This window comes from Mandrillus leucophaeus, unplaced genomic scaffold (genome assembly GCF_000951045.1).
Source record: "Mandrillus leucophaeus isolate KB7577 unplaced genomic scaffold, Mleu.le_1.0 Scaffold538, whole genome shotgun sequence".
In the NCBI taxonomy this organism is placed as follows: Eukaryota; Metazoa; Chordata; class Mammalia; order Primates; family Cercopithecidae; genus Mandrillus; species Mandrillus leucophaeus.
In genome coordinates this window covers 48,619-55,628 of record NW_012105786.1, presented here as the reverse complement: position 1 = coordinate 55,628, position 7,010 = coordinate 48,619, and positions in this window count along the sequence as shown.

Sequence of the window (7,010 nt, the reverse complement as noted above, 5' to 3'; positions counted from 1 at the left end):
AAAAAAAAAAAAAAAGATTTTCAGAATAACCTTAATTTTGTAGTTGGGAAATCTGCAAGTGCAAGGAAGAACCGTGATACACCTAATTTACAAGGAAAAAAACATTACTTTCTGTTTCAACTCTTCATTCCCCGAGAACTTAGTTTTTACCCTTTACTCAATCATCTCCCTAATCCCAAGGATTCAAAAGCTTCTTGAATACAACTTTTCAGCAATTCAGTCTAGTTAAAGTAATCTTCAGAGAGTGATCTCCTAAAAGGGCTTTGTGGTTGGCGCAAGCTGGAACAATTACATTCAAATATCACCAGGACTGAAATAGAGACCAAAGACACAGCCCAAGCACACAGGCTTCCAGGGCTGAGAGAGATCTAATGAAATGTCCTTTATGTTGGAGCTCTAAGAATAAGCAAAGTCTGCATTTTGAATGGCCTGAAAATACTGTGAAAGCAAACAAACTAAAAAAACAAACTAACAAAAAACTGTTTGGAGACTCTGAAGTACGTGTGTGTGGAAAATCTGAGGAAACTAAGGTGGGAAGAGGCCACGAAGAGGCAGAGCACAGAGGAGTGTTCGGGCAGTGTCACTCAGCATGATGGCGCAGTACTTGGACAGCATCAGGAAGGAGCTACATAAACAAATTAAAAGGCTTGAAAGTTGGCATAAGTGAGACAGAACCCGGGTGATCCAGAAACTGCACAAGAGCCTAATAGAAACTCATAATTACGGGATCAAGTAGGCTTCTGTGAAGAGTCTGGGACAAGACTATTTGCGAAAGATAAGTCTTATAAAATGCATTACACAGGCCGGGCGCGGTGGCTCACACCTGTAATCCCAGCACTTTGGGAGGCTGAGGCAGGCGGATCACGAGCTCAGGAGTTCAAGACTAGCCTGGCCAACATGGTGAAACCCCATTTTTACTAAAAATACACACATAAAAAATTAGCTGGGCATGGTAGCACACACCTGTAATCCCAGCTACTGGGGAGGCTGAGGCAGGAGAATCGTTTGAGCCTGGGAGGCAGATGTTGCAGTGAGCTGAGATGGCGCCACTGCACTCCAGCCTAGGCGTGACAGGGTGAGACTCTGTCTCCCCCAAAAAAAAGAAAAAGAAAAAGAAAAATAGGCATTGCACAATTTGGGAACCAGATGCTGAAGAGCAACTGTTGTCCATGGGCTGAAGGGTGTGAGAGAATTTGTGTGGCATAGAGGTGAGAGATATGTATTTGAAACAGGAAGGAGTTAAAGCTTGAGACTTGGGACCCTGGGCAACGCAGGCAGCAGCAGTGCTATGCTGTGGCCTGGGCCACCCAGGGACAATTAAACAGGCATATGGCATCAGAAACTGATTTTTCTTTTCTTTCCTTTTCTTTTCTTTTTCTTTTTAAGATGGAGTCTTGCTCTGTTGCCCAAGCTGGAGTGAAGTGGTGTGATCTCGGCTCACTACAGCCTCCGCCTCCCGGGTTCAAGTGATTCTCCTGCCTCAGCCTCCTGAGTAGCTGGGATTACAGGCACCCACCACCACACCAGGCTAATTTTTAGTAGAGACGGGGTTTCACCATGTTGGCCAGACTGGTCTTGAACTCCTGACCTCAGGTGATCTGCCTGCCTCAGCCTCCCAGAAGCGCTGGGATTACAGGCATGAGCTACTGCGCCTGGCCTGTTTATTTGTCTTCATTGTAATATGACTCTATTACAGCATTTTTCTAAGCCTTAGATGTTCTCTGCTGTCCCCTTGCCAGTGACACCTAAATGATGAATTTGTCTGAGGAAAAAAATGAAAAAAAAGAAATGCTAGTTTGAATTAATTTTTTAATGCAAGCAAAAATAAGGAAAGACAGTCACCCCACCATCCCTGCCAAAAACTTCATTGTTATTTGAAACATAATTATAAGCAAAATGGGCAATGGAATGCTGTCTTATTTTCTGCATGTGTATGTATATATCATATTTTGTATGCATATATATATGCATAAATATATTATCTATATAGATACATAATATATAGAGATATATATTTAGGAGAGCTACAGCAGTATGAGTGGTTTGATAATAAGAAGGCTTAAATGAAAAATATTATGAAAGCTAAAAATAAATTGTTCAGCAAAGTTGCCTTTTATCTTTTATTTCTCATTTTCGTAATATCATCCTATTAAAAATGCAGGAAACCGGCTGGGTGTGGTGGGTCACGCCTGTAATCTCAGCATTTTGGGAGGGCGAGGCAGGGAGACTGCTTGAGCCCAGGAGTTTGAGATCAGCCTGGACAATATAGCAAGACCTTTTCTCTACAAAAAATTAGCTGGGGCCGGGTGTGGTGGCTCACACCTGTAATCCAGCACTTTGGGAGGCTGAGGCGGGTAGATCACAAGGTCAGGAGGTTGAGACCATCCTGGTAACACAGTGAAACCCTGTCTCTACTAAAAATACAAAACAATTAGCCGGGCGTGGTGGCGGGTGCCTGTAGTCCCAGCTACTCGGGAGGCTGAGGCAGGAGAATGGCGTGAACCTGGGAGGTGGAGCTTGCAGTGAGCGGAGATTGCACCACTGCACTCCAGCCTGGGCGACAGAGTGAGACTCCATCTCAAAAAAAAAAAAAAAAAAAATTAGCTGGGCGTGGTGACATGTACCTGTAGTCCCAATTACTTGAGAGGCTGAGGCAGGAGGATTGCTTGAGCCCAGGAGGTCGAGGGTGCACTGAGCCATGATTGCGCCACTCCAGCCTTGGTGACAGAGTGAGACCTTGTCTCAAAAAGAAAAAAAGCAAGAAACATACAAATCTGAAAAGGCATATTCCTGATAACAAGATGAAAACAAGAAGGACTTAACAGGTTATATTTACACTAAGAATGTAAAATGGCCAGATCAGATCAGCTCACTTAAAAAGTCCTTCCTGGCTGGGATTACAGGCACAAGCCTGTAATCTTTGGGAGGCCGAGGTGGGAAGATCACTTGAACTCAGGAGTTAAGAGACCAGCCCGGGCAACATAGCTAGACCTTGTTTCTACAAAACAAGTTAAAAATTAGCCAGGTGTGGTGGTGCCTGCTGTAGTCCCAGCTACATGCTGAGGTGGATGGATCACTTGAGCTGGGGAGGTGGAGGTTGCAGGGAGCTGTGATTATGCCATTGCACTCTAGCCTGGGTGACAGAGCAAGACCCTGTCTCAAAAAAAAAAAAAAAAAAAAAAAAAATCCTTCCCTTGAACAAAAAACTATTGTTTAGATGTCATAATTCCTCATGAAATGGATGCTTCTACATAACTGAATGAGATTCTCTGGGAGTTTACGTGTTTCTAAGTGCGGAAGACTTTTAGACATGAACATAGGATTTATGTTTCTTCACTAACAATATATCCTTAACTCTTGGTGCTGGACACAGAAAATTTCTGGAATAAAGTGTATTTGCAGAATTTGACAACAATCAGTTAAGCATGCCAGACACGGGAGCAGAAATGAGTTAATAAAATACTCTTAATTTTTCTTGATAGGAATATCACTGATAGTGCCTTTTTGCCTAACAGTGATAGCCCTATGCTATTATTTTATATGAGTTCCTTGTTAGCAAACTAAAAGTACTTTTAAATATTCTGCATCATTTTTGATGTCCAGGATAAAAGGCACCTACTACCATGCTGTAAAATTTATAATTTTAAGTATATATTTACAAATACATGTATATACATATATGTATATATGTATGTATGTCAAGTTTAGTTGGGTAAATATCCCAAAGTAAATTCAGCTCAGTTATTGAGGGGTTTGTTTTGCTTTGTTGTTTTGTAAGAGATATGAAATGATATTAACTGAAAGATAATCTTCCTGCTCTTGTGTTTACAAACCAACCTGATTACGACGCACTGACTAGTTTTGGGCTGCACAATTTCATAGAGGCTATGGATACGAATGTTTGCAAGAGAAGACTGGCAATGAGCTATTTAGACAACACACCCCGGAGGATCGGCCTGGGTCCTGAGATGATTTAGACAGGAGGAGAAAAGGATAAGGAATGGTGATATAGCAAAGGACAGCAGACAATTATCCGAGGGCGTTACTGATGAGGATGGCAATTCCTTGTCATTGGTCCACTGTTTGCTATGTATTGGAATTTGTATGTAATCTTCTCTAGCTTGCTTTAAAAATAGAATCATCAATGCCTCATGAGACAGACAAAGGAGAGCCTGCCGTGGAATCCAGAGATAAACCTGAATGACCTTTCAAGGTTCCCTTTCTACACCAATGTGAAAACACAGAATAAGATACCAGCATTACTCAACAGACCTGGTTACAATAAGTATGAATTACAATGCAGGAACATATGTCATTTCTTACACAAACAGTGAGGCAGGATATCTGATATTGCTTTAAGAAATTATGTGGTCAGCTGAAGCAAGATGACACATGTAAATCTTTTTCATAAATCAAAGTATAAGCTCACAAATTCTCCATATAAATAGCCTCAGGAGGGGCTGCTCTGATGAAATTGAAAATGTCTCTTCCATATGTGCAGTTTTAGGCTTTATAACATTTAAAGAAAATATTCTAAAAGATAAAGTTGGCATGTAAAAGCACGGGGAAAGGAATCAGCAATGATCAGAGCAAAACAATTCTAGAAGGCATCTTAATTTTCATATGGCTCATTTGCATTTGAAACACTGTGAATTCCTATCTCACTTGTACAAAATGTGTACATATTAAATTACTTTGCACTTGAAAGAACATTTTCCTAAATGTTTGGAAGATGATCAAATTTTAACTGGAGGACTTGTTTTCTTCCATCAGGTGTGGGGGAGATGTGGCTTCCTGGTATGAGAGGCAATAGTTGATTCTAATAGCAGAACAAGCAAAAATAAGAAAGTAAATTGAAAACAATTCTTGTTTGTACAATTTGATTTAAAGATGATAAGACAAGTGGATACTTATGGTACAAAGATGTCAAAATACATCAATTTTAAAATTAAGTAGGGTTACCTTTCCAAAAATTGAGATTTTCTGATACTTGAAAATTAGGTTCTATTACTTATTCTAGGATACCCATGGATATACTATTATTTATTTCAGTACACTTAATCTGAGTATCTAGTCAATGTTTAAGAGGTAGATGCCCATCAGCTACTATACAATAATTTCAGGAGACTACACAATACCCATCTCAAAACAAATTTTTGTTTTTTGGACACCATTTCACTCTGTTTCAGCCTGTTGCGCAGGCTGGAGTGCAATGGTGCAATCTCAGCTCACTGCAACCTCTGCCTCCAGATTCAAGCGATTCTTGTGCCTCAGCCTCCCAAGTAGCTGAGATTACAGGCATGAGCGTCCATGCCCAGCTAATTTTTGTATTTTTGATAAGGACAGAGTTTCACCATGTTGGCCAGGCTGGTCTTGAACTCCTGACCTCAGGTGATCCACCTGCCTCAGCCTCCCAAAATGCTGGGATTACAGGCGTGGGCCACCCACCTTGCCTCAAATGTTTAATAGCTAGGATATTGGCAGAACAGCAAAGGCTTAAAACCTCTTTACTATCAACTTTAAACATTATTTAGTCTTAAGGAAACCACAATGAATGAAAATATTTTTTTCTGTAACATTTGTTTTCTGCCATGGTAAAATGTCTAGGATTCAGGTGTGTCTTCTGAAGGAAAACCAGAACTTGAAAGGCACCCCTGTCTTTCTCTTGGTCTGGCTCCCTGGGCACCTCACTTGAAGGAGAGAGCTGTTTAGAACTGGCCTCATGTGTGTGCTACAGGGGGGCCCACCATGCAAAGGTGGATAGGATGCAGTTTACAGAGGATGGAGAACATGGGCTGATCTCTGTAAATGAGCATCTCTAGGTACGTGCTGCCCTTTGTGTTTCTTTCCTTTTGTTGCCTCTGGGCCTTTTGGAAGGCCTTGTTCACAGTCCCTGATCTGTATCAGCTGGGTTACAGGCATTGAACGAAAGGGTAGCACAGCTGTAAACCCAAGCAGAGAGCTGGAGCTGTGAAGGGAGAGCAGCACCCAACCCCCTCGAGGCAAGGCAAGGTCCGTGACAGATTCCCAGGGAGACAGTGACTAGGGAAACCAGGAGGCCAGCGGGGGCAGCTGACACTGTGCACCCTCCCAGGCCAGTGTGGGGGGGAGTCCGGTGAGGTGTTTTTTTTTGTTTTTTGAGATGGAGTCTTGCTCTTGTTGCCCAGGCTGGAGTGCAGTGGCATGATATTGGCTCACTGCAACCTCTGCCTCCAGGGTCTAAGCGATTCTCCTGCCTCAGCCTCCCAAGTAGCTGGGATTACAGGCACCCACCACCACACCAGGCTAATTTTTGTATTTTTAATAGAGACGGGGTTTTGCCATGTTGGCCAGGCTGGTCTCGACCTCCTAACTGTGTGATCTGCCTGCCTCGGCCTCCCAAAGTGCTGGGATGTTTTTATTTATTTATTTTTTATTATTATTTTTGAGACAAAGTCTCGCTCTGTTGCCTAGGCTGGAGTGCAGTGGCACAATCTCAGCTTACTGCAACCTCCGCCTCCCAGGTTCAAGCAAGTCTTCTGCCTCAGTCTCCCAAGGAGCTGGGATTACAGGCGCCCGCCACCATGCCCAGCTAATTTTTGTATTTTTAGAAGAGACAGGGTTTTGTCATGTTGGCCAGGCTGGTCTCAAACTCCTGACTTCAAGTGATCTGCCCACCTCGGCTTCCCAAAGTGCTGGGATTACAGGCGAGAGCCACCGCGCCAGCTGAGATGTTTTTAACAGGAGAGTGTCCTTTTACACGCAATTCACACTGTCTTTCAGATTGCTGCCTCAGCAGTCTTTATTTAATTTTTTTGTTGTTATTTAAGTATAAGCTGCATTGGGCTTGATTTGCAAACATTTAATAGTAAAAGGTAAAATGGCCCACGTAATCAAAATATGGATACCTGGAGATTTTGGATACACAGAAGTGATTTAACATTTCATCTTCTTGATTGGTTTGATTTTTCTCTCCCAACAAACTTCTATTTTAACTATGAAAAGGTTGGGAAAAGCCAACACTTTCTTCC